Genomic DNA, 25858 nt, shown 5'->3' with positions numbered 1-25858 from the left:
TCCATGCCATGGTTGCCCCGGCCCCAAGCTCTATGTGTATGTGATGTGAAGCCAGGAAATGCAGGCAGCGCAGCTCAGCCTCCTGGGCTGGCGGAGGAACTCCGAGAAGCCTGGGGCCAGGGAACCACGCAGACTGGCTCTATCTTGGGATTTGGCTGCAGACACTGCAGGGACTGAATGCCTTGAGAGGCTGGGTCTGCCTTCTTCAGCCCCGTTTCTGTGTGGGGTCCCACGTAGGCAGCTGTCACAAGCTCCCAGAGGGACATTCAAGTGGACCAGGGCGGGAGAAAGGCTGGGGAAGGCTGAGGTCAGCAACGCCCTGTTTGGTTTTTGATAATTTTAGCCACGTAGGGAGGAGACCAGTTGTTCTTTATCTGAGGCAATTGTCTTCAGTTTAAATGAGTCCCCAGAGAGGCCTACAGCTGGGACAGGAAAGCGGGCAGAGGCGGAGGTGGGGAGGGCTAAGGGCTTGACAACAGCCCTGCTCGGCAGGCTGACTCCTCCGCTAGGAAGCAGCAGCTCCAGATCTGAGTGCAGGGAGGACAACTGTATCCCCAGGAGGCCGGGGAGGTCACTGTCTGATCTGGAAGGGGCAAGAGATGGATCACAGGAACGGAAGTATAGGAAACGTGGCCAGAGTCAGCAGCGTGGGTGCAACTGGAATCAATTGTTAGCCCGTCCACTTGGGGACTTTCCACAGGACAAAGCAAATGCTCCCCTCCAGCCTATGAGGTCAGGGACCTCAGGATGCGGAGAGCATTCAGCGTCCCCGCTGCCCTGCTGGCCTCCCTGTGTGACTTGGATGGATCTGAGGTGCCTGCTCCTGGACACTGCTCTCCTGCAGGGGCAGGTGTGGGGTGTCCCCAGCAGGCCTGAGGACTCAGCACTAGTGAAGGGCTCTCATCTGCTTACTCAACAGGCACTGTCCCCCGGGATGTTGGTTTACTTAAACGAAGGTGTTCTGGCCTAATGGGCGATGGCTGCTCTGAGTAATCCTGCCCCACAATTGACATCTCAGTTTAAATTCTTCAGCTCTGTCTGTTTTACACCTGATCCATGCAGCCAAAGGGCTCATGTAAGCTGATACCCATGACCTGCTCTCCTCAGAGGAAGCACGGGAGCAGGGCACAGCCAGGCACTGTGTCGCCCAGCAGATCTGGACAAGGCCTGCGGGGCCATCCAGACACTCCACTGAGCATGCGGGCCGGGGAGGCCACTGAGAGCCCGGTGAGAGGACACAGCTAGGAAGTGGCAGAATTGGAATCTGGATCCAGATCTGCCTGGCTCCAGAGTCTTTCTCTGGGAGAAATATTACAAAGCAGTATTAGAGGATGACCTTTGCCCCCGAACCCACTGTTCCTTAAGCCCACAGCCCAAACAGTCATGTTATTTGCTAAAAACAAGGCTTAGCGGTTCGATATGGATTCCATTTCGTAAGAAGGCAGGAGGACACAATTGATAACACATGGTCTTTAGAGCCAGCATAACTTAGCTCTGTCACTGCTTGCTGTGTGACCTTGGGCCAGTCACTTAACCTGAGGTTTGCTTTCATTTGTTAAAAGTAATAATAATATTTATCTCCTATAGTTGTTTTGAAAACCACATGAGACATGTTTATATAAAATAATTAGAATAGTCTCTGGCACATGGTAAGTTTTCCAAAATATGCAACTCTTATTCTAAGAATATCTTTTTCCTCTCTGTTATTGGGGATAAGTATAGCTTGATTGATATATACATGTGTATGTGTGTGTGTATATATATATCCACACATTTAAACCATATCAGCATCTTGTGGTGACTCAACCCATCTGTCTGCTAAAAGAGAACAAGCCCGTGACCCATTTCATGTGGTTACTTTGAAGGATGATCATAAATGTGCTCATAAAGACCTCTGCCAGATGTCAAATCCTCATTCAAGAAGCGTAGGATCCCTTCGAGACTGCACATCCAGTTGGGGACAGAGAAAACAAGAGATCACAAAGGGGAGATTTGAAACTTTACAGAAAAAAAAAGAAAAAAGAACCAATAAATAGGGGACTCTAACTACATCCCTTTAACCTGACTTTTGGTCCTTTATTAAAGTCCATACTTTGAAGGTTTGAATTCACTGGACTGGGGGCTCATCTGATACTCCCCAGGAACTCTCAGACATTGAGGCAGAAGTTTCCAGCCCATAGCACCCCTGGGGAACAGGGTAAAGGTGCTTTGGAATCAGTGCTCAGAGCCCTGGGGTTTACAACAGGGAGCCTGCCCCTGGGCCTGGGGAGGTGGTGGCTTAGGGGATGGGTGGTGAACCACCCTTGGTAAGCAGAGTGCCAGTATGTGTGGCTTTCCCCAGGACTGAAGCTAAGGCCTGCGAGGGTGACTCTGCCTGCCTTGCCCTCTGCCTCACCTTGGCTCAACTCCAGAGACTTCTGGAATCAGCTCATGTGGCCTGAGAAACAGAGCCTGGGCTATTTTGTCTTTTGATGATTTTTTTTTTCACTTCATATTATTTTGTATCCTCATTTCCCTGTGTCACTGATAAACTTACAACACTGCTTATAGTGTCGTGGGCATGAGTCCAAGCACTTTATAAGAATTAACTCAGCAAAGCCTAACAATGACTCTACAGGCACCTAATCATCCCATTTTCTAGCTGAGGAAACAGATATGGGGAAGATCATGCAACTTCTGCAAGGCCGCTCAGCTAGACGGTGGCAGGACTGGGGTCCTTGCCCGCCCTGAGGCTCCAGGGCCTGTACGTGAGGCAGCCATGCAAGACGCTTACCACATGTCAGACACAGTTCAGAGGAGTGAATGGATTTAATCTGCTAAACAACCCTGAGCATAGGAACCATCATTATGATCTGCTTGTCTCCATGGGGAAACTAAGGCAGTAGGGGGTTTAATATTTGCCCATGGTCACACTGCCAAGGGTTAGCCAGAGCCTGCATGTTTAACCATCTCGCTGTGCTTCCTGGTGGGGGACCACCTTTTCCCTGTTGCAGCCTGTCACTGGTTACCTAGGATTCTATTGCGTCAACGTCATGATTGGCTCAACCGCCTTCTGCTGTGGGGCCTCTGGGCTGCCCACGCTGCCCACGGGAGACCTTCACATCCTGCCCTCAATAGGCTTTCTAGAATGGGTCCCAGAGAGTTTTCTGGGTGGGTGTAAGGTCTTCCCTCTCCCTTCTCTCACAGAAGGTAACATAAGGGGCCACCAGATATTATAGCCAAGAGATGTCACAACACAGCAAAGAAAAATGCCAACCTATTACTGAAGAGCAGTCTATCCCTGTCCAGCCTCTCAAGTGCCCTGGAGAGAAGGAGAACTTCAGGAAGGCCAAGACACACAACAGCCCCTACACACACACACCCCTCTTCAGCTCTACTAGGATGGTCAAGGCAATGATCTGAGAATTGTCTTATTTCCTGCCACCATCCTATGAACCAAGAGCAGTAGACTTCTGAAATCTCCATGCCAACCCCTGCAGCCCTCCAAATGGGCACCCAACTGGGTCTAGGACTCAGATTGTGACCCCGGTCTTGCCTAGGGACACCATGGGCTGGGCAGGTGGAGCTGAGACTCTTCTAAGGTCACATCGCTATCTTAATCCTTTTGGCCTGAAGACTCTGAAGGACTCTGTCACTCTGGGCAATCTTTTGAGGTCAAGGTGAGATGGAGGTATCCTGGGTTCTGCTCTGATTCTGCTAGCACGCCTCTGGATCCTATCTCCCCCACTGCAAAATAAGAAGACTGTTAAAATGCACCTAGATTTGACAGTATTCTCCACTATTTCCCAAAGTGTATTCCATGGAACAAGGAATTGCTTGAACCAGGGGTTCCATGTCAACTAAGTCTGAGAAACATTGTATAGCCTGGTCCACTCATAGAGATCCACAATGCATACATACTGAGTAGTTCCGTTCTAAAGGTACCTAGTTAGCCTGACTTAACCCAGTATCTCCCATATTTACTTAACCATGGAACATCTCTTTAAAAAGTAACATCTAATAAGCCTTAGGCAGGAAGTACAAAAATGCTGGTCTCTTCTGTCCCATGTCCTCTTCACTGAAGCCAGGCCCAGAACCAAGCCACCATGTCCCCCCAGGGGGCACCTCCACTTCCTGCCAGCCCCCTACCTCTCATACTGTGTGGTTCATTCAAACAGACAGCAATTCCTTCAGTAAATCCCACTCCCTTTGGTATCTCTGCCAGGTCCTGTGCTATTTCTCTGTGGGCAGAAGGGTGAAGGAGACAGCCTTGCCCTCTAGCAATGCAAGGCCTGAGGCATCAACAGCCTGGCATAAGAGCCAGAAGGGAGAGCAAGGATGGAGACTTAGACATTTCCATCCAGACATCAGGGAAGGCTTCGTGGAGGAGGTGGCCTGGGAGTTGGGCCTTGAAGACCTGGTGGAATTGGCTGGGGGCAATGGCAAGACATGTGGTGTCTTGGTCTGGCAGTTTGAGGGTGGTGTCGGGGAAGGGCAGAGAGAGTCTTCTCTGTGATCTTGAGCACCCTGACTCCAAGCCTGAACCTACAAACTTCACTCAACAAAGCAAAAGCCTTCCAATTAAATGGGCTCAGTCTCCTTAGAAGCCAAGGGAATAGCCATCTTTTGCATCTTGATCCACCCCAAGTAGTTCATTAAAATATTCCTTGCAAAATATGCAGTTTCATCCTTAAAAAGGGGCCTGTTGGATATACTTTTTTCTCTCTCTCTCTTTACACTCTGGTGATATTTTAGTGCTTCTTAGGAAATGGAGCCCATCCCACTCCTGAATTTAGCTGTAACATGAGAAAAAGAGATTGATGTCTCAAGTGTATGGACTTTTGTTCATACATTCTTTTATTTTTTCAATAAACACTCCATCTCCCAGACTGGAGTGCAGTAGCACAGTCTTGGCTCACTGCGGCCTCCGCCTTCCAGGCTCAAGCAATCCTCCTGCCTCAGCCTCCCAAGTAACTGGGATCATAGGTGCATGCCAGTACGTCTGGCTATTTTTTGTATTTTTGTAGAAACAGGGTTTCACCATGTTGCGCAGGCTGGTCTCAAACTCCTGAGCTCAAGTGATCTGCCCACCTTGGTCTCCCAAAGTGCTGCGTTTACAGGTGTGAGCCACCACACCTGGCCTCAATCAACATTTACTGAGCACCTACTTTGTTCCTGGTGCTATGCTAGGGACCTACAGTGGCATCAAATATGTCCTTTCCCTTAGAGAAGCCCAAACTTGTGGGCCTCAGTAAGTCATGGCTCTTGTAGTACATCAGTGAAGCTTCCAGGTGTCACGAATGGACTACCTGTGAGAAGCTGCTGTGTCACTGTGTGAAATAGTACATTTATGAGGTCTTGTGGCTGCAAAGTGACAGAGTACCCTTGGAGCTCCTAGCAGAGGTCTCTAGAACAGGCCAGGTGCAGGGGCAGCTCTGGGAAGGAGATGAGTATAGGACATAAGGTCAGCCTAGCAGGGGAGTAGCCTGTACAACAGCACTGGGGCACAGACAATGGCATCTGCAACCGAGCTGGGATTGAGGCTGGAAGCTAAACAGGGCCCGGTTCATGAAGTGCCTCTCCAGCCAGACCTTTCCATCTGAACATGATCTTTTTCCTTTGTTGGAAACACAATCTCACTCTGTCACCCAGGCTGGAGGGCAGTGGCATGATGTTGGCTCACTGCAACCTCCACCTCCTGGGTTCAAGCGATTCTCATGCCTCTGCCTCCTGAGTAGCTGGGAACCACAGGCGTGTGCCACTACACCTGGCTAATTTTTGTATTTTTAGTAAAGACGGGGTTTCTCTGTGTTGGCCAGGTTGGTCTCGAACTCCTGACCTCAAGTGATCTGCCTGCTTCGGCCTCCCAAAGTGCTGGGATTATAGGTGTGAGCCACCATGCCCAGCCCTGAATGGGTTCCTAAGGGCATTTCACAGAGAGAGGGCTTGATGAAGTGTATGTTTTTAGGACACTCCCTCTGGTTGTGGGCAGAGTGTAGGTGCCAGCAAGGCAGTTATTGCCAGGATGACCAGACGTTCTTGCCTGGAGCTGTCTGGAGATTGTTACGCCCCTGGGTTCTGGGGAGACCTTTGGGATGGACCAGGGGCCTCCCCACTCCCTACAGGCATCGTGTTCTACCCACCAAGAACCTACCGGGCAACGACGACAGGGAGGACACAATTCCTGGGACATGGCGCCAACAGTAGGTACAGGCGCTGTCAGGGCATCTGCAGGAGGCTCCGGGACACTCTCCTCACGGTATCTGAGCAATTAATTATTTCTTATCTCGCTGGGTAAGGGGCCCACGTGGAAATCACTCCCATCCTTCTGTTCAAATGTTATGTTGCTATTTATTCTCAACAGGAAAGGAGCACAAAATAGAACTGCTTTTAGAATGGATGCCAGCTGGAGGGTTTTTCCCTATCATTTCCGAGTTGTGAGAACAGGGAAGGTGGGGTGGTGTGACCCTTTCTCTGGGGCTGTTGAGGTGGGACAGGCACCCTCAGGAGTGTGCTCTGCTGAGGCACAACCTGGGGAGTAGCTTCCTGCACCCACCTGGGGGATCTGAGAGCCTAAAAGAGCCAGAGCCCCAGAACCGGCCTGCCTTTGGCATGGACCCTGGACAGTTCTTTCTTTGCAGGGAACGAGGCCTCCCTCTCCCATCTCCAGACCAGGAGGGGAACCCTGGAAAGGCAGCATTGCTAACCCTTGTGGAGAGAGGTGAGAGCGAGCCGCTGGGGATAGAATCTGAAGTAGGTCAGGCCTTCAGAGCCTTGGAGGGGCTGGAACAGGAGAAGGGCAGAGAGGGCACAGCCACGCTTGGCTGGTTGCCTGGTGTCTGGCAGAGAATCCTGGGCTGGGAGCAGGGGGCTCAGGCTCTGGCCCAAGCTTTGTCTGCTTGTGTGAGGCTGAGCTAACTAATCTGTCCTCCTGGCTTCACTTTCTTCATCTGTAAAATGGATCTTCCTCCTTCAACAAATGCCCCAGGAAAAAGTATAATACAGCTCCTCTAACTTCCACACATAATAAAACTTTCTCAAAAAGCAACCGTGCTGGGCGTCTAGGGGAGATACCAGGAGGGTGGCATACGTGTTGGGAGGTCCCTGTGTCACAGGCTTGCTGCAATTCACATCCTCTCAGAAACTGCAAGGGAACAGCCACCTTCTGGCCTTGACAGTTTCAGAATTTCAGAGGAGGGTCCCTGGATCCTTGGCAGCTGGGAGGAATTGACAGGCCCTGTGGTATGGGAGGTGGAGGCACACCCAGGACAGTCTGGCAGGGGTGGAAACCTCTCTGCCACACAGCTGAGTGTCCCCACCACCTCCATCTCTCTGAGCTTCAATTCCTTGATTTTTAAGGTAAGGATAATAATGCTGGCCTCATGTGCCAGGGTAGGGGAGAAAAACTGAGAAGACAGAGGGGTCACATTTACGCGGTTCATTGTTCTATCCCTGGTGCCCAGTTGGCCTCCAGTAAATGTTTGTTGAATGAATGCAAGTGAAGTGCACAGTTCAGGGACTGCTGTAGAATCAATGGCTGCTGCCATCAGTCCCCACTCCCCTGCCCCCAGCTCTACCTCCATCGCCATCAGTGGCAGTTACTGGCTCTGACATTTTGCACTCTCAGGGGGTCCTCACCTCACCCCAGCCCTGTATTCCGTCCAATTCAGCTTCACTGGGTTGGTGGGGAGCTGTCCATGCCTCTCACCACGCTCTGCTCTCTGCGGCTGCCAGAAGCCTCCATTGTTTGCCCCACCAGATGCCGAGGTGTGCTGTGAAAGCTGTCTCCCAAAAGGAAGCAGGGGTATCTGGACCTCAGCCGGGGTCACCCACCGCTGCCCTGCCCTGCCTGGTATTGTCTTCCTGCCCTAGGGTGGGGCCACCTCAACGCCACTGGCTCTCTTTAGCGCCGGCCCGACCCAGCCTTGTCTACCCCTCCCTGTCCTGCTGGGATGTGGGCTGCAGCTGCCCCTTCTGGCTTGGGATGGGAGTTTCCCTCATGCATCTGTTTCTTCCACCCTTCCTCTGCACTGCACATGCCTTCTCCCCTAAAGCCAAATTGCTGACTTAGGAACGTGCGGGACCCATTCCTGGCCTCTGGCTGGCCACTCCCGCTACCTGTCCCAAGCTGGCTGCTTGAGGAGTGGTTCGTTCTTTCTTTCTTTTTTTTTTTCTTTTTTATTTGAGACGGAGTCTTTCTCTGTCGCCCAGGCTGGAGTGCAGTGGCACGATCTCGGCTCACTGCAACCTCTGCCTCCTGAGTTCAAGCAATTCTCCTGCCTTAGCCTCTCCAGTAGCTGAGGCTACAGGCACATGCCGCCATGCCCAGCTAATTTTTTTGTAGTTTAGTAGAGACTGGGTTTCACCGTGTTGCCCAGGCTGGTCGCGAACTCCTGAGCTCAGGTAGTCCGCCTGCCTCGGCCTCCCCAAGGGCTAGGATTACAGGCGTGAGCCACCGCGCCCAGCCAAGGAGTGGTTCTTAACCCTTGCTACCAGCAGCCCTCTGGGGCTGACAGCGCTCCCTCCTGAGAGCCTGTGGGCCTCCCCACTTGAGCAGGGCCCCAAAGATTCACCCGGGGGACTTCTCCTCCTGCTACCATTTCCACCAATTGTCTGCAGTCTGCTCTTGTGTCCAGGGTGCTAGAGGGCACCTTTCTTGCCCGCAACCACCTAGCCCAGTCTCCCATTGCATACATCCACTCTCCCACACCTCTAGTAAACCATTAATCATCTTCAGGACACAGCCCATGCACTCATTTGTAGCATTTGTTCAACAAGAGCTTGTCAAATGGCTCCTATGGATAAGGTAAGGCGGGGATGGACTGTGGGTCATTGGAAGCAGGTCGGCCCCAGTCCAGGCTGTAGTGCTTGGACAGGGCGGGAGTCCATCTGGGAGCTTGAGTGCTCTTGTCAATGGTGAGACCTGTCCTGGCCGTGGCTCCACCTGAGCCCCCAGGGTGCCAGAGCGACAACACGAGGCCCGAGGGGCCGGCAAACACCACTGGAGGAGGTTGGGAATACAGCATTAATGAGCATCTGATGTGTAACAGGGTAAAACCAGCTGTGTCTGCCCTCGTGCTGTTCACTATTGGGTGAGGAGAGGGAGGCAGCTGGAGCTGTGCCAGTTACTGATTCTGACACTTTGCACACTCAGGGAGATCCATGCCTTGCTCCAGCCCTGAGGCCCTTCCCTTTGGAGCTTCAAAGTGAGCCCAGGGGGAGGGAGGAGGGAGCTCTGACTCCAAGGCGGGGACCGGGAAGCCCTCACAGAGAAGCCGGACTTGAACACTGCATTGGCTTTTGATAGTCAAAGATGAGGAAGGACATTCAGGTGGAGGGAACAGCATTTATGAAGGCTGGAGGTCAGGAGGGATGGCTACGTGGAGGTGTGAATAATCTGGGCTTTCCTGGTGGGGATCGGTAGGTGCAGAGGCTGGGAAATAGGATGACCAACCATCCTGGTTACTGGGAAAGCTAAACTGGATTCAGAGAAAAACAGGCTCTGCATAGACTGGTAAAAGGTTTGCTGCCATGAAGAGTTATAGAAGGATATTTTGTAAGGGAAAGGGGAGGAAGCAGCAAGTACGGACGTCCCATCGGGGTGCACGAGTGTCTGGACAGGTGGCTGGAGACCGATGACAGGAGTCTGGCAATGGGCGCCCGGATCCTGAGTGCCCGGATCTGTGGCAGGGCTGAGCCTGCTGCTGTTGGCCAGAAGGCTGTGGCCCTGGGGGCAGCAAGCCAGGCACATTGCTGTCCCATGCCTGTTACAAGATGGCAGAGGCCCGCATGGCGTGGGCTGTGGGCTCATACCCCTGGCTTTGAGGTCATTCTGTGTCCAGTGTGCCCTTGGAGACAGCCTGTTGAGGATGGCATCCCCAATGTGGGACTGCAGTTATGCAGAGCGATACTCTCGTCTGCATGACTACCATGACGGTGATAAGAGCTGGGGCCGGTGGGCAGTGGGCACCTCTGTCTAGGGTTCTCTGCCTGGGTAGACTCCTCTGAGAGCCCCACACTGACCCCACAAAGAGAAATGCTAGTGCTGGGTGTTCAGACTTTAGCCAGGGAGCTGTCAGAAGCTATGTCTACCTTTGTTAAAAAGCCAATACAGGACCAGCCTGGGCAACACAGGGACACCAAGTCTCTATAAGAAAAATTAAAACTTAGCTGGGTGTGGTTGTGCATAAGCTACTCGGGAGGCTGAGGCCCAAGGATCACTTGAGCCCGGGTGAGGGGGTGGTGGAGGCTACAGTGAACCGTGATTGCTCTACTGCATTCCAGCCCTGACGGAGCAAGAGCCTGTCTCAGAAGACAAACCAACCAACAAACAAAAGCCAACACAGGAGAAGGGGGCAGGATGCGGGCTTCCTACTTCTCTCTACCCTTAGTGAGTATGCATTTTGCTAAGGATCAAGTATTGGTGCCCTCCATGGACACCACAAGGAAGGGAGCGACTCCTGCAGGCTTCTTTGTGTAGCTCTGGGGTCTAGAAGGACTGATTCTGGCCAGAAACAACAAGACCTCTTTCTTGGGCATGAGGCTGGGGTGGGGGCTCCTCTAAGCCTCTTAAGAGGTACCTGGGGCCGGGCACGGTGGCTCACACCTATAATCCCAGCATTTTGGGAGGCCGAGGTGGGTGGATCACCTGAGGTCAGGAGTTTGAGACCAGTCTGGCCAACATGGCAAAACCCTGTCTCTACTAAAAATATAACAAACTAGCTGGGCATGTTGGCAGGCACCTGTAATCCCAGCTACTCAGGAGGCTGAGGGAGGAGAATTGCTTTAACCCGGGAAGTAGAGGTTGCAGTGAGCCAAGGTCGCAAGATCGTTGCAGCCTGGGCAACAGAGCAAGACTCTGTCTCAAAAAAAAAAAAAAAAAAAAAGAGGTACCTGGGAGAAGGAGAGTAGAGAGTTACTGGTTAATGGGCAGAGTTTCTCTTTTGGAAATAGTGATGATGGTTTCACAACATTGTGAATGCAATTACTGCCACTTAATTATACACTTAAAGATGGTTAAAATAGCAACTTTCATGTTATATATCTATTTTATCATAATTTTTTTAAAAAATTGTCAAGGTCATAAGAAGCAATGAAACCCTGAGAAGCTGTCCCAGGTGAAAGGAGACCAAAGGAAGTGACAACTAAATACAATGTGGCAACCGGGATTGGGCCTAGACAAGAAAAATGACAATGTAATGTCCCTTAAGAAAACACTGGTAAAATCCAAATAAAAGCTGTAGTTCAATTAATAGTATCGTTCCAATGTTAATTTCTTTGCTTTTACAAGTGTACCATGGTTATGTAAGACGTTAACATTAGTGGAAGCTGGGTGAGGGTACATGGGAACGAACTCTCTGTACTATCGTTGGAACTTGTCTGTAATGATTCCAAAATAAAAAGTTAAAAAACCCAAAGACAAACAGGGGCCGGGCCTGCCAAGAAGAACTGGGACTCGGACTTGGCACCTGGGCCTTGGGCTCTGCCTGGGAAAATCCAAGGAGGCCTGGAGCTGGCTCTCAGCTGGCAGGAGGAGCTGCTGCCAACTCTGCAGAGGCGGGCCAGTTCCGGAAAGATGAGACAGGTGGGCATGGGAGCTCCAGGGTGGGCCGCAGGCAGTGCCTGAGCCCTGGCCATGGCTGCTCCGTGAGCTCTCTGCTGGTGTTTCAGTACCTTCCTAGGTTCAGCAGAATCTTGGCTCTCCAAAGGGAAGGCTCTGCATCCCCTCTGGGTTGGCTTAGAAACCTGTGTCTGTGGCTGAGGACTTAGGTGGGTCCTGCAGGCAGATACGGCCGTGGGTCTGGCTGCATTGCTCATCTAGCCACACATGGATGACAGAGGGTTAATGGTCCTCTCCAGGTGCTGCTCCGTCCATCCGGACCCTGCACCCCAGGCTGTAATCACTGGAGGAGTTCTTCCTGCCCACTGCATGAATGAAGGTCGTGGAATTGCAGTAAAGAAAGAATTTAACAGACCCGAGGCCCACCTCACCATGTGGGAGACAGAGTTAGTACTGAAATCATCTTCAAAGCTTGCAGGTTAGGGGTTTTTCAAAGGCAGTTTGGGGGAAGGGTTGGCGGTGGCCAGGTAACAGGTGCTTGCTGTTGATTGGTTGGGCGGAGATGAAATCTTAGGGGGTCGAAGCTGTCCTCCTGGGTGCTGAATCACTTCTACGTGGGGCCACAGGGGCAAGGTTGGCGGGTCCACGTGGGGTGGAGCCATGGGTGTCAGACATGCACAAAGCCTGAAAAGGTACCTCAGAAGGTCAATCTTAGGTTCACAACACTGGCGTTATTTGCAGGAGTAATTAGGGAAGTCGCATGTCTTCTGACCTCCAGCAACACGGCTGACAGTCCTGCCCCTTGCAGAAGTCAGGGTCCTCTCCTCCCCCAAGCCTGATGGCCTCTCAATAGCTTTACAAAAGTGGCTGAGTTTTGGGGACAAGGCCTGTTATCATTTAAACTACAGCCTACATGTCTTCCAAAGTTCGCTTGGCCCAATAGCCCAGGAATAACGAAGGGAAAGGGAAGATTGGGGGTAGGTTAGCTGAGATCTCTTTCACTGTCATAATTTTCTCACTGTTACCATTTTTGAAAAGGTGGTTTCAAGGCCTTCTCCAGAAGGCAGTTCTGCTCACGCCACTCCCTGATCGGAGCTGGCTCCCTAGTGCTGAAAATCAATTCAAACGTCGCCTGACACCTGCTTCTTTTCCGGCCGCCTCCAGCCTTCTTTCTTTGCCTGGCTTCCCCCGTGGGGTGGGCCCTCCATGCCCACCAGCTGGCCAGATACAGCAGCCCCAGAGGGCCAGCCTCACTCAGGCCTTTGCTCCTGTGGTGTTTTGTTTCATTAATCTCCGCAATATTCAAATTCTGTCTCTCAAGGTCCAGGTGAAACTCCAGGGTCCGCGGATCTCTCCCGGCATTTGCGACTGGCCTATCTGGGGTCATTGCTTTGTCTTCATGCTCGTCTCCCACGGGTCTGTCAGGTCCTCTTTCTCTCACTCCAAGCCCTGAAGGCAACAAGATACCAACCCTCCTGCCCAAGTGTTTGGCTGAGTCCATGCTCAGAGCCCTGAAATACCTCTCAGGCCCTTCATGGGAGCAGAGGGGAGCCACTGCACCGAGCTAGTGGCACCAGCCCATGCACCTGCTTACCCTTGATCAGGAGCAAGTCTCTGACCCCAGGAAGAACAGGAGGCAGGAGGGACTGTGTCCCCAGGGTGGGAGCTTTCCTGATGGTGGCTGCAGGGACCCCCTGGGCACAGAGGCCAACCGTGATGGTGGCCTGATCAGCCTGTGTTGCTCGGCCTCTGCTCCTGAGCTGGGCCCGCTGGGGAAGTCAGGGTAAGTGTGGCAGCTCCCTGTGGGCTGGGGATTAGGGGAAAACAAACAGGTGGAATAACAAACAGTGAGGACCTTTGGTTCTCCCTCCTCCTGGGGCCCCTCCCCTTCCCGGTCACCTGGGTGTCCATTTTCACAAAGGTCTCACCCACAGTTTCTCTGCCGACACCATGAGCCTGGGCACATGCAGGTCAGTGTCCTGAGATGCGCCTTCGCAGCACAAAGGGGTCATGTAGCCCTCACTTGCCACGGAGATCTGAGGGCAGGCAGAGGTTCTTAGAGTGGACTTCTGTCCCCAGTCACTTACTGGAGAAAAAAAGGTTAGGACAGGGAGGGGAAAAAAACTGTAAATGAGTATTTAGTGAGCACCTACTACATGCCAGGCACAGTGCCAGACATTTCTCACGTGGGTTTCCTTGAGTCACCACAAACTGCAAGGTTAGTGTGGTTCTCCCCATTTTGCAGATCAGGAGATTAAGGCTGAGTGTGGCTAAGGCAATGACTGCCTAGATGTGTCAGAACCAGGGATTAGACTCCTATGTCTGCTGACTCCAGATTTGGTCTTCTTTCCTCTGCACTAGGGCAGAAGGGGAGGGGGGGCACATCTAGCTCCCCAGGCCAGGGGCAGTGTCCAGACTGAGGGACATTCTGAGCTTCCAGGAGCTCCAAGTGACAGGACAGAGGGCACACTTGGTGATGTCATTCTCTGGAAGGGCACCGAGTATGTTTGTGAGATCAAAGATCTGCAGATGGAGGGGCAGGGCTGGGTGGAGGAGGAGAAGCCCCGGTGAGTCATGCTGGGAAGACAGCAGCCCCGGGGTACCCGCTGAGCCTCCTTAGAGCCCCCCACCCCTTCTCCCACACTCCATCACATGGTTCCTCACTCACAGCTTTGTCCCTGGAGAGACCACACGCATCCCAGAAGAGGCCCGGATGTGGACCCTCCTCTCTGTCCTTCTCCACACCTGGTACTCTTCAGGGCTTGCCTTGGTCTCCCTACACCTCCACTTCCTTGGAAGACACTCCTGTGGGTGGCTGGGGCTCGCTCCCTCCTCAGGGAACCGCCTCACCCTGAGTCAGCAGCACACCATGGTCTCCAGGGCGGGTCTCCCTGGTGGTCTTCACATTCTCTGGTCCCCATGGCAGGAGGCATGGGTAAGCTTGGGGCTTAGCACGTAACAGGGAGCAGGCTGGGGCCAGGGTTCTTTGAGAATCCTGGGCGTAGATGAATGAGTCTCGCGTGGGAGGTCCCGGCTGGAGTCCAGGCAGGCCGGGACGCTCTGGCTCCTCATTGAGCCCTGGCCTGGGCCCAGACTGTCATGTGCCTCTGGGTACAGCCTCTACGCTGAGCCTCACTTCCCCACGCCAGAGAAAAGGGTGAGCCCAGAACATTCTGTGACTGCAGGCTGTGCTGGCTGTGACTGTGCAAAACTACCAGTGTGCTTCCAGTAAAACACTGAGTAATCTAGAAAGCAGTAGCCACCCCCACCAGCTTTCTTCTAGAAATCTCCCAGCAAGCTGTCGGCTGCCTCTCCCTTAGAAACAGGGCTCTCGCAAGACACAAAGGGTGTCCGGTGGAGAAACCTTGAGGTCCCTCGGCCACGAGCAGTTTGCGGGCGGCGTGAGGAGGCAGGCAGGGCTTCCCCCAGGCTGCAGGGGCCGTCTGCGGGCACTGGGGCTGGCAGGGAGCATTTCAGCGGCCCATGGCCCTCGTCCCTGCCACCGGCTTCTGCTCCTGCCCCAGAACCCCTTTCTTGAGAAGCACTCCTGTGCCCTGTGCTCTCCTCATGTTTTAAGTAATTTCATCTAGTGTATCCCCTGCTGTGGTCTCCTTGCAGGCTAAAAGGATCACTTTGAAGTCTCTAACCCTTCATGCCTTGTCTTGGGTGTCGAGGAAGGTGCCAGCCAGACCACAACCCCGCTCACCTATTCACTTAGCAAGTACCCGAGGGGAAGGGAGTGTCACCAGGGAATGAAAGACTCAGCGTTGATGCCCCGGGGAGCTCCGGGGGCAAAGTCAGGTGTACAAATAACTCCACAGCAACAAAGGTGACAAGGGCATGGCCAGGATGCAAGCACAGGCATGCATGACAGGGAGAGAGAAGTTTGGCAGGCTTCCTGGAGGAAGGGGCATTTGGCTGACACTTGAAGAACTGACAAGATTGCCACACCTGGCATTTCTATCTTGAACACTGAAAGAGGAGCAGGCTGAGTGAAGTCCCTGGCCGATGCAGCAGCTGTAGAGGGGGAGCAGGGAGCCCTGGACTGTGTCCAGCAGGACCTGGGTCATTGGGAGATAATGAGGACTGTGAGGATATCATGAAACACTGTGTGAAGATGCCCCACCTGCCGTGGAACCCACAGGCAGTGCTGAAGTAATGCTTGCTGAAGCTAGTGATCACCTGGCAGGCAGATGCAGGTAGCCCAATCTCACCGGTCTAAGGGGATCATGAGACATCAAACACACTCCGCACAGCGTGATCTCTGAAACGCTCTCCTGGGAAGAGATGGCCATCGTGCCTCTTCCCCATGGCGGGTGACTAGAACTGTTAGTGTCTGTCAGCGGATGCAGCCATTGACCCAGATCCCAGAGAGCAGCATGTGCAAACCTTCCCGGGTGTGGAAAGGTGGAGGCCATGCCCAGGCTCACGGAGCTCACCAAAGCAGGCTCGGCCCTCCTAATCCCTGCTCCAGTCCCCTTCCTGGCAAAGATTCCTTTCTGTGTCCTGGCTGAAGGCAAACTGGAGCCCATATGTGCCTCAAGAGGAACAATTCACATTCATTCAATGTCTGTTTAGACTTTTCTCCTAAGAGCCACTTGCTCAATCAGGCCTTCTGCCCTGTCCAAAGGGGACACTGAAGAGTCCCAGGGTGCCAGCTCCTATATGCACAGCATCGAAGGACACAGATGCCCTTCACTGTCCCTGACAACAGAGCCAAAGCTTTTACTTCAATGCACAAGTAGCTTCCAAAGCAGAGGCACAAACAGATGGGTTGTTGCAGTAATTCCTTCCTGATCTCGGCAGAGCCGCTGGCCCGGGCAGCTCTTCGTCCTGACAGGCCCCGGTATAGGACTGCCCAGCAGGTGGACAAGGAGCCGGGAGTGGTGGCAAGAACTGAGGGAGGGAATTCTGGCAGGATAAAGCCACCTTTCGTCAGGCTGACAGCACACTGAGGCCTGGGGCCTCCACTGCCTGTGGTTAGAGGTTTGGGCACAGTGCAGGGAATTTCACAACAGCCATTCCGTGGGAGCTGATGGGGAGCTGCAGAGAACCTCTACTCCAGCTCCCAGCGCGAGTGAGGAAACTGAGTCCCAGGGAGAGGCCGTGCATGTGAAGTCCCCGGGCGTTAGTGATGGCACTGTCTCTAGGCCATGGCTCCTCCACACAGCATACATCAAGCTGTCTCTGAATTTGAGGTGGGGGGATCGAAGATCGGTGATTTGCAAACATGTATTTATAAGTGCCCTGGTCAGAGCCTGATCACTGAGCCCCTTCCACCTTGCCAACCCAGCTTTTCCTGTCTCCGAGTTTGCCTGAGAAACCCACCCACCATGTCGCCAGGCCTCAGTCCCGGTCCCCCCACCCCTGACTGGGTCTAACACTCCCCACACGTGGGGCATCTCCCTGTACAGATACGATGCTGGCCCTAGGCACGTGGGCATGAGCCAGACATAGTCCACCCTCAAGGGCTCTGATCTGGTCAGAGGGTCAGTTGGGAGGGTCAGCCTCCCTATGGCATCTGTACTTCTGGGTCTATCAGGGACACGCCAGGGACATGGATGTGTCCAAACCTGGACAGGGGAGGTGGACAGGGAGGACCTTTCTCTGAGGGTGCCACTGGCACCTGCCTCTGACTCCTTGGCCTGTGCTTGTTCTGCAGGAGGTGTCCTTCCGTCCACTGGGGCAGGGAGATGGATGGGGGAATTGTACTTTGACTCGGAGACCACCCAACCCTCAGAAGCCAGGTCTACAAAATCACCATCAGCCCTGCTGCAGCCTGCCTCAGGCTGGATGCCCAGGAAGATATAGGGGATCTGGGGGCACAGATGGGATGTGGAAGTGGAGAGACCCATACCCTGCTCCTCGTGGCTCCTGGCCAAGCTGGTGATATGTGACCTCATCTCACAACACTAGAGACGAGGAGATCCCGCCCATCCAGGCTGCAGGCTGGTGGGAAGCCCACAGAGGGAAGGTCTTTCAAAAGGAGGAGGAGTTTGGACCCGAGTGTCCCAGACTGTGGGGGCACAGATGAAGCGGGGAAGCTACTGCAGAGGAAGGAAGGGCATGGCAGGTGGGCTGAGGTGGGCACTCGCTGGGATATATGAGCCAGGAGAATCCCATTGTGCTACGCGGCCCGAGCAGCTCCTGGGCTGTCTTGCCACTAAGGCAGCGTCATTACCTCCAATTCATAGATGATGGAAGCAAGGCCAGAGAGGATAGATGATCCACCCCGGGGCTCAGAGCCAGCAGCCAGAAGAAATCAGCATCTCAGCCGAGAAAGGAGAGAGCTCCCTGGAGAAGACACTAAAGGCGGCTGCGACGCTGGCTGGGCCTGACTGTGGGAAGCCTCCGAAGTCAGACCAGGGGGTTCTCGTAGTGGTGTCGACTACACGCCCCACCCCTCTCCTGTCACTGAAATGGCCGGCTCCTCCAGGGACTCTCCCTTTTGCTTCTAGATTTGTCTTTGCTTCTGGAGGGACTTGAGGGAGCAGCTGGTACAGAGGCATGAGCACAGCCCAGGGCTTTCACTCTGGGCTCCAGCACTCCTTAGCTGAGTGGCCCTGACAAGATCACTTCAGCTCTCTGATCTTCAGTTTCTTCACTGTAGCAAGATCTAATAATACACTGCAGTTGCTGCAAGGATTAGAGGTACTTACTGTATGCAAAGTACTGGACATGTGAGCATGCACAGTGGTGAGGAGCTATTAATGTTATGTCAGCTGCCGGCCGCAGCCGCCTCCTCCCCAGCAGTCCTGGCTCCAAGCCCCCCAGTCGCCTCTGAGGGGATTGCTCCAAACTTTGCTAATGCTGCAGAATAAAGGTGAATTTCCCAGGGATTTGTGGCAGGCCTCTATGGTCTGGAAGATGCCCTAGACATAAGGAAATCAAGGGGCTTCCCTAGACATAAGGAAATCAAGGGGCTTCCCTGGTCCAGCATCTTATACATTTTACCCAGCCTCTGAGAGAAGCTGGTGGAGACAGCTGGTCCCGCAGCATTCCCTCTCACAGGAGCTATTAGCTGTGTCATGCATTCATTTGTAATGAAATGGAAGCGTTTTGATTTATCAGGGAAGCCGGATTTTCTCCCAAATCCTTGCTGCTTTCATCCTTGGACATGAAACAGTCCATTCTAATCTCATATGAAGGGGCAACAGTTACAAGGAACCCATGAAATCTGATCATCGACTGGGCTCCCAGCGGCAGCTTTGATCGCTGGGAGGGAGCAAGTCATCCTCAGCTTGGTGCTAATAGCTCCATGCATTATTGAAGAGCCAGTTTTCAGTGGCAGACACATACAGAGAGACATCCCGAGTGTAGGCTGGAGTGTCAGCTGCTTCCCTCACTCCTCAGTGATGGAGCCTTGTAATCCGGCAGGGCCACCAAAAACAGGCCCCTGACAGAGCTGTCTGTGCAGCTCAACACACCCTCATTGGAAGTCAGCTGACGTGGAACAAGCAAATAAAGTGAAGCCACTGCTTTCCAGTTCCCTCAGTTGGTGTTCCTCTGATCCAAACGTCTGAGGCATGAACAGCTGCCCAGGGAGCATCCTCAGGAAATGCACACTCAGTGACAAGGTTGCACGTGGGGCCAGAGCTGACTGCAGCCAGGGCTGTGGCCTGACGGTGTTCCCTTCATCCTCTGAGTAGGACTCTGATACTCAGTCTTTGGGGCCATGAGAGGCAAGGCAAAAGATGGGACTTAGTTATTGCTGAGACTTTGCTGGAAATGGTAAAAGGGGTGGGGAGGCTCACTGTGCCCATCCTCACTGTTTGAATTGAATAATCTAATCAAACCATTTTCATTTATCAAAATTGTTATTTGAATGTTTACAGTGTGGTGGGCCCTGAGTGAGGCACTGAAGATACAGCAGTGAACAAGGACAGATGGGATTTGCAGCCTTTGAGATGGCCATGGATGATCCCTTTCTCATTGTATTCATGCACTTACATAGCCCCTTTCCACATCGAATTAGGTTGACCTTTGTAATCAAGAGAATATTCTGGAATGATGAAGTAGTATGTCTGAAGTGAGGTCATTAGAGACATTGTGAGTTCTGGTTTTCAGGGGAAGCCAGTGGCCATGTTGTGAGCAGCCCTATGGAGAAGCCCATGTGACCATCTTGGAAGTGGATCTTCCAGCCCCAGTCAAGCCTTCAGATGACTGTAGCCCTGGCCAACATCTTGACTGCAGCCTCATGAGTGATCCTGACTCAGAATCACTCAGCAAAGCTGCCCTCAAACTCCTGACCAGCAGAAGCTGTGAGATAATAAATGTTTGTTGTTTTAAGCTGCCATGTTTTGGGGTAATTTGTTACAAAACAATACGTAGCTAATGCACAGGAATTCAGTGAGTATCAGTCTGCTGGAAAATTAGTTACGGATTTTAAAAATCACACCAATAGCTATACAATTGCAACTATGAAAATTGCTATAAATGGTTCTATTGGGAGGAACTGACCTAGTCAGAGAGGTTACAAAAGAATTCCCAGAAAGAGTAATGCCAATCTGAGGTGGAAGTAGAAGAAGGTGGGGAAGAGTATTCAGGTTGGGGAGCAGCTTGAGCCAAGGCCCTGGGTTGGGAGGAGCCAACCCAGGCACAGGAGGTAAGCAAGGAGGAGCTGAAGTGCAGGGAGGGAGAGGCATGCAGGTGGGGTGGAAATGCAGAAGGAATCCATTGCTATTCAGCCTAAGTGCAATGGGAGCCACCAAAGCACCTTAACGATGGACGGCATGCTTGGATCTGGGCTTTCAAAGCTTCCTTAGTTTCTGTGGAGCATGATTTGGCGATGTGAGGGTAAAGGGGACCGTCACAGGGGCCCAGTAGAGGGATGCGGTGTTGAGAACCAGGTATTATTCATGTGTGGGGAAAAGAAAGAGAGATCAGACTGTTACTGTGTCTATGTAGAAAGAAGTAGACATAAGAGGAGCCAACCCAGGTGCAGGACATAAGCAAGGAAGAGCTGAAGTGCAGGGAGGGAGAGGCATGCAGGTGGGGTGGAAATGCAGAAGAAATCTATTGCTATTCAGCCTAAGTGCAAAGGGAGCCACCAAAGCGTCTTAACGATGGACGGCATGCTCGGATCTGGGCTTTGTGGTTACAAAAACACTGGAAAGATAGTTTGATATAATTGTCCTGATTAGAAATCCTCTAGCTTCTCCAAATCAGCTTGAGGTATTACGTCTCAAATCATCATTAAGTCATGCCAGGTCCTTCGTGAGTTGGTCCCTCCCAGCCTCATCACCTCCTTCCAGCCTCGTCCAGCTACTGGAAGGCTCCCGAAGTCCCAGCAGGCTCTCTTGCTTATGATACTTTGTATGTGTGATGCCCACCCCGAATCCCAGTGGTGCCTGCTTCCTTTCTTGTCCCTCTGCTCCTGCAGGATTCATCATAGAAGCATCCCTTCTGGGAAGTCCCCACTGACCTCTCCCAACAAGGCCACCAGAAGGTAAGCTGTCGTTCATGCTCACTACTGCATCATCAGCCCCAGGGTTGAGATCACACCTGTGCAAATCAGAGTGTGTTGGTCGTTTACAGGTAGTGTCTGTTCTGATCCGTCACCTTCTTATTCTAATTGCTTCTTCCCCAGGCCATTCTAGTTGTTAAATATTTTAGAAATCCACCCCTTCCAAAGGCCTTGAAAGAAAGCACTCCATAAATATTGTTGAATGAATCAATGAACGAGTGCTGTGAATGAATCAATGAACACAGGCACAAAGTGAGTTGCTTTACGAACCCCTGATTTCAGAGCCGGTGAGTAAGGCCCTTATTTATCACCAGCCATGCATTGGAAACAGCCGGCACTGACTAGAGGTCTAAGCACCTCAGCTAATTAATAGTTTTCTCTGAATTACACAATAGTAAATAATCAAGGCTTGAACTCTTTCAACTGACAATCTCTTTCCAACTGGCTGCCTCTGCACACACCCGCACCATGAGAAGCAGAGAACACCCTTCCCCCAGTGGTATTTGGTTATGTCCATGATATCCTTGGTCCAGCGGGAGCATTACTGAAGCCTCAGTCTTTGCAATCGTGATTTAACAACTCACATGACAGGTTAAGCTCTTAACTGAATGAATTGCAAAGTGCTCTGATTACTTGAAACAATTATGCATTTGAGTCAATATCCTTCCATAAATTACCAGGAAGAATTGTATTTCAAATCCGATCCAATCAGTGCCTGCATGTTGGAACACCCAAGAAAATCCCAGTGGCTCTGGATCAAGATACTCTTTCTCATTGTCCATTAAGCCTACTCTCTAGGGTCATCTTGACTCAGGGGAGGGTATAAAATAGTCATTTGGGTGAGGGTAGGCCATCTGTAGTATAAACAGGAGTGGCTCACACAGAGCAAGTCTAGACTCCTTTCCCTGACAATTTTAATATTTTAAGCTCTCCCCTGTAGTCTTGCCCAGCCAAATCCACTCAGCTTTACAGGCTGAGGTCAAGCCCACCTCTTCCAGGAAGCCTGCCATCCTGGGCCTGACACTGTGCTGGGGCTGGGTGCATCTATATGAATGAACACTTTTGGCCAAGCATGGTGGCTCAGGTCTGTAATCTCAGTATTTTGGGAGGCTGAGGCAAGAGGATTGCCTTAGGCCAGAAGTTCGAGACCAGCCCGGTCAGCAGAGGGAGACCCTTATCTCTATTTTTTTTTTTAAATTTCTCAGTGTGTCAAGAGGACAATCAAAGATGTGGCCACCAGTTAAATAAATAAACTGTTAAATGGATTACTTCAGGTTGCAATTGAAAATACCTAAACTGGGAGGCCGAGGTGGACAGATCATGAGGTCAGGAGATTGAGACCATCCTGGCTAACACGGTGAAACCCCGTCTCTACTAAAAACACAAAGAATTAGCTGGGCGTGGTGGCGGACACCTGTAGTCCCAGCTACTCAGGAGGCTGAGGCAGGAGAATGGCATGAACCCGGGAGGCACAGCTTGCAGTGAGCTGAGATCACGCCACTGCACTCCAGCCTGGGCAACAGAGCGAGACTCTGCCTCAAAAAAAAAAAAAAAAAAAAAAAAAAAAAAAAAAAAAAGAAAGAAAAAGAAAAGAAAGAAAATACCTAAACCGGCATCGAATGCTGTCTGTTTGATTGGTTACGGCTGTTGGATGGCAGGTGCATGTTGGTCTTGTTTTTTCTTATTCATTTGATGAATGTTTACTTAGTGCTAGGCCCTGTGTGGGTGCAGGTCCCAGTGCATAAAACACACACACACACCCCCCCATTCTTCCTTAGAAAAAAAATCAGGAAATGCAGTTTCACAGGAATCATCACAGCAGTAAAAATTCTCCAAAGAGGAATAAGAGAAGTGTAATTCTGCTCAGATCTTCAGAGACAGCTAAGATAAGCCTGGAATACAAGGTTTCCCGGAGGCCTAAATTCTGGGCCCGGAAGAGAAAGGGGAGGTGGCATCAGGCCTCATGAGATGGCTCAAGGGATAGGCTTCTGGACTTCTCCCTGGTTGCTCTCTGCTCATCCCAGCTGCGGTCAGACTGCCAGGCAGTCAGGCTGGCAACGGGATAGCAGGCACATCCTGTTGGCAGCTGAGGCCCAGTCTGGGAGCTGCCAGCCACAGCCCCATGGCAAGAAGACCTTTCTGCTCAGCCGGCTCATCTTGCAGCTGTTTAGTGGGGAAGAAAAGCCCAAGGAAAGCAGAGCCTGGAATGATTGATGGGGCTGTGTGTGTCTTTCTCTTGCTCCTGTAGATTTTTCCATTGGAAAGAAGAGGCTTATCTCTCATTTTTAATTGATTTTAATGCAGCTCAGCCAGGCTAGATCAGATCTCAGCTCCTCTGTGGCCTTCGATGAATGGCGTGAAGAGCTGCCTGAATATTAATAACAGAGGCTGAGAGAAGCCGGCGAGGAGGTAACAAGGCCATTGTCTGCCTGGGAGGCTTCCACGGCTGACCTGCCACAGTGGACCCATCTATGGATTTCGGGGGTGGTGTGGATATGGGAATGGGGGCGGTGTGGCGTCTAGCCTATGGGCCTGATGCAGAGGGGTGTTTCTGTGTAGCTGTAACTGCAGCCTTAAGGGGCTTCCAGCTCAATCCATTGCAAGGTTTGGGACTCCAGCTGCTGACCTCTCAAAACACTCACTCCCTCTCCTCCTGCCGACTCCCCCTTGCCTGTGCCTCGACCTCCTCTGAAAAGCCTTCTGGTGCCCTTGCAATTTCTCTGTGGCTTTGTCAGCACCTTCTGACAGCAAGACTTCTCTTCTCACTTCCTGTCTTGGCTCTTCTTGCCACCCTCTTCCCCCACTCTTGCTGGGCTCTGCCTCTGTATGTACTTGGACCAATGGCCAAACTCTAGTCCTCAGCTTTCTCCTCTCAAATGGGGACAGTAGCATCGATCACAGAGCACAATTTTGAAGAGTCAAAAAAGAGAATGCAGGTAAAGCGCACAGCGCTGTGCTCAGGACAGTTAGTACTTGGGTGTTGTTTCTTTTCGACCCAGCCCCTCCTTCCACCAAGTCGACTGGATCAAGAGATGTGAGCAAAGTACATAACTGGAAATTGGAGGAGGCTGAAATGCTATCCCTGGGGCATGGGCTCAGGCTCCTGTTCTAACCTCTTAATAAGATAGTTAATTTATGAGTGTCCTATGCCATTATCTTGGCTGGAAAGGGTAATAGGTACTTCAGAAGGGTGATTTTCAAGCTTAGCTCCTAGAGAAAAGATATCAAGAATAATTAAAAAAAACAAAACAAAAACCAGAGCTGAGACTTACGTCCCAGAGTCTGATACCAGTAGGCCAGGTGTTGACAAAGGTTTCAGATGGGTGGAAAAGAAGGTCTTATCCCATAAAGCAAGGCCCCTTTGCAAGAATCCAGCCTCGTATTATACCTCTGATGGTCCCCATAGGTCTCTTCCTGTGCTCACTACCATCAACCTAGTTCAATCCAGTGCTCCTGAACTTGGCAGAGCACCCAGTGTTCCCTATGAGCCCAGGTGGCAGGTGCATGTGTGGTGGGGGAAATCTGTCTCTCCATGTTTTTTAGTCCTTATCTTAGTATGTTTTATGTTGCCATAACAGAGTGCCACAGACTAGATAATTTATAAAGGAAAGGAATTTATTTGACTCATGGTCTGGAGGGTGGGAAGTCCAAGGGCATGGGCCCAGCACCTGCTCAGCATCTGGTGAAGGCTGTCTTGTTGCATCGTCCCATGGCAGAAAGCAGAAGGGCAAGTGAGTGGGTGTGTGAGACAGAGACAAGAAGAGAGCCAAACTTACCCTTTTTTTTTTTTAAGACAGTCTTGCCCTGTCACCCAGGCTGCAGTTTGTGGCACCATCATGGCTCGCTGCAGCTTCAACCTCCTGGGCTCCAGTGATCCTTCCACCTCTCAGTCTCCCGAGTAGCTGGGACTACGGCACGCGCCACCATGCCCAATTAATTTTTGTGTTTTTTGTAGATACGGGGTTTCACCATGTTGCCCAGGCTGCTCTCAAACTCCTAGGCTAAAGCGATCCTCCCACCTCAGCCTCCCAAAGTGCTGGGATTAGAGGTATGAGCCACCATGCCAGGCCCCAAACTTACCCTTTTATCAGGAGCCCACTGCCACCATCGCTAACCTATTCCCTTGATAACTAACCTGCTGCACAATGACAGCATGAATCCATCTACAACAGCAGAGCTCTTATAACCTGATCACCTCTTAAACATCCCATCTCCCAACACAGTTGCACTGGGAATTCTTCCAACACATGAACTTTGGGAAGCACATTTAAGCCAAAGCAGACCCCATCTCCCATCTCTTTCCCATCTTTCAATGCGTGTAGCTGGTATACTCCCATATCAAATACACAGTCATTGTTTTCTCATATAGAGTCGAACATCCTGGAGCTGGTTTCCCAATATGTACAAACTCTGAAACAACCTTCCCCACAGCAACCACAGCCCTATCATCCTGCCATGTACATACAAATGTGGTCAAAACCAGATTCACTGAAACACACGTATTTACAAACTTAGTGTCAAGAATGCTGAATGGTCTGATCTTACCTTTTGTGCAAGATAGCAAATTGACGTGCTGTGGTTTTGAGGATTCCGGTAGAAGACATGAGATTCCTGGGTCTGGGAGGAAGGACAGTTTAGTATTCACAGAAATACCAGGAATCAGAGTATCAGCATTTTGGTGCCTGGCCCCTGATCCCTAATTCCCACAGAGGGATGTCAAGAGAATTAGATGACATCTATGTTACACTACAGGGGAGGAAGAACTCTGAGCTTAGGACTCCCAAGTCTTATAATAAGCAGGAAATACGCCTGCCTTCTCTCAGGAGGAAGACACTAATTCTATTTACCAAGGC

At 51.7% G+C, this 25858-nt stretch overlaps 3 long non-coding RNA genes across 5 annotated transcripts; 2 read left to right on the top strand and 1 right to left on the bottom strand.

Annotated features, from left to right (window-relative positions):
• The first annotated feature begins 6560 nt into the window (after positions 1 to 6560).
• Positions 6561 to 11228, top strand: LOC144333907 (uncharacterized). Its single transcript, XR_013403044.1, has 3 exons — positions 6561 to 6700; positions 10264 to 10369; positions 11059 to 11228. It is a non-coding gene; the product is annotated as an uncharacterized LOC144333907 (long non-coding RNA).
• LOC106992858 (uncharacterized) lies at positions 11214 to 14624 on the bottom strand. The gene is made up of 4 exons (XR_013403043.1): positions 14208 to 14624; positions 13468 to 13625; positions 13134 to 13346; positions 11214 to 12988 (listed from the first exon to the last, which is right to left on the bottom strand). It is a non-coding gene; the product is annotated as an uncharacterized LOC106992858 (long non-coding RNA).
• LOC106992857 (uncharacterized) lies at positions 11403 to 19833 on the top strand. Of its 3 annotated transcripts, none has more exons than XR_003721857.2 (3): positions 11403 to 11563; positions 11839 to 12017; positions 17202 to 19833. It is a non-coding gene; the product is annotated as an uncharacterized LOC106992857 (long non-coding RNA). The 3 variants fall into 3 exon arrangements; XR_013403042.1 differs by having other exon boundaries at positions 11532 to 11748; positions 19607 to 19833; XR_013403041.1 differs by having other exon boundaries at positions 11542 to 11748.
• The last annotated feature ends 6025 nt before the right edge of the window (positions 19834 to 25858 follow it).

Source organism: Macaca mulatta, chromosome 13, assembly GCF_049350105.2.
Source record: "Macaca mulatta isolate MMU2019108-1 chromosome 13, T2T-MMU8v2.0, whole genome shotgun sequence".
Taxonomy (NCBI): domain Eukaryota; kingdom Metazoa; phylum Chordata; class Mammalia; order Primates; family Cercopithecidae; genus Macaca; species Macaca mulatta.
Note: the sequence above shows the minus strand (reverse complement) of the source record. Positions and strands in the feature narration are given on the sequence as shown.